At 40.0% G+C, this 1,636-nt stretch overlaps 1 long non-coding RNA gene across 2 annotated transcripts in view; it reads left to right on the top strand.

The window, feature by feature from the left end:
- The window catches only part of LOC106878235 (uncharacterized), an 18,012-nt gene that overhangs the window by 1,010 nt on the left and 15,366 nt on the right, over nucleotides 1–1,636 (top strand). The gene's annotated exons all lie outside the window — the stretch shown is intronic.

Raw genomic sequence — 1,636 nt, 5'->3', positions numbered from 1 at the left:
ATATATATATATATATATATATATATATACATATATACGACGGGCTTCTTTCAGTTTCCGTCTACCAAATCCACTCACAAGGCTTTGGTCGGTCCGAGGCTATAGTAGAAGACATTCGCCCAAATTGCCACGCAGTGGGAATGAACCCGGAACCATGTGGTTGGTAAGCAAGCTACCTACCACACAGTCACTCCTGCGCCTGGATAATACAATTCTATATTTCTGAGATTGTATATTTCCTCATCTCAGAAATATAGAATTGTATTATAGAATATTCTCTTCAGACGAGAGAACAGCAAATGCGACTGAAAGAATAATATTCACGGCACCATCCTTTAGCAGTTTAAACCTGTTTACAGGAGTCTGTCTTTGTCGGCCATTGCCTCCGTTAAGATGGACTTCTTTCATTTATCCCTTTCTACCCCGTTAATCATTACTTAGTTTTAAAAGACCTCCTTGCAGAAACTCAGGCACCTCACACTGACTAATTGACCCTCTCCTCTACTTTTCTTTCTCTCTTTTCCATTTTTTTCGTACTTCTTCCCCTCATTATCTTCTTTTCTGCAAACATTATCACTACTTTTCCTTCTACTACACATCCAAACCTTTTCCTTTCCTTTTCGTCCCCATCTTCTAGTAAAGGCGCATGGCTCAGTGATTAGAGCGTCGGGCTCACAATCATGAGGTAGTGAGTTCGTCTCCCGGATAGGGTTTGCGCATTGTATTCTGGAGCAAGACACTTTATTTCACGTTGCCCCAATTCACTCAGCTGTAGAAATGAGTTGTAACGTCACTGGTGTCAGGCTGTATCGGCCTTTATCTTTCCCTTGGATAACATCGGTATGGAGAAGGGAGGCTGGTAAGCATGACCGATTGCTGGTCTTCCATAAAACAACCTTATCCGGACTTGTGCCTCGGAGGGTAACATTCTAGGTGCAATTCCATGGTCATTCATGACCGAAGGGGATCTGTACTCTTTACCCTTTGTCTTTCCCCTTACTTCACTACGTACTTCCTCACCCTCCGCCTTTCCTCCACATACTTTATTTCTCTTTGCTTACCTGACGTCTCTAAGCTTCACCTTTTCTCTTTCTTCGCCCTCCTTCTGTATCGCTTGCAAGAACCTTTCCTTTACTAATCGTCCCACTCTGTCCTTAACTTCTCGATGCCAATACTTATCGCATTTGTTATTCATCCGTCTCAGAGGAACGTTCTATGTTTGTTGCATAAAGATACTCATATTTTAGATTAATGTGTTGATAATATGTTAGCTTATACGTTTTTCAGATAACGTATATCTACAGTTCTATATTTAAGAGATGAGGAATTATGTACATTATTTATATCTGACGGATATTTGTCCTCATCTACGCCATATGCCCACGGGCATATGGCGTAGTGGTTAAGAGCGCGGGCTACTAACCCCAAGATTCCGAGTTCGATTCCAGGCAGTGACCTGAATAATAATAATAATAATCAACAAATTTATTTTTTGAACCCGTTGAAGACACACAAGATGTCAAAATATCGTTCACTAGATAACAATGGCACTCATCTTTTAATTTTGACTCTATATCTTCAGGAGGAGTTACCTCAATCCTTTCTATATTATTATTATTAATAATAATAATAATAA

Source organism: Octopus bimaculoides, chromosome 2, assembly GCF_001194135.2.
Source record: "Octopus bimaculoides isolate UCB-OBI-ISO-001 chromosome 2, ASM119413v2, whole genome shotgun sequence".
In the NCBI taxonomy this organism is placed as follows: domain Eukaryota; kingdom Metazoa; phylum Mollusca; class Cephalopoda; order Octopoda; family Octopodidae; genus Octopus; species Octopus bimaculoides.
Note: the sequence above shows the minus strand (reverse complement) of the source record. Positions and strands in the feature narration are given on the sequence as shown.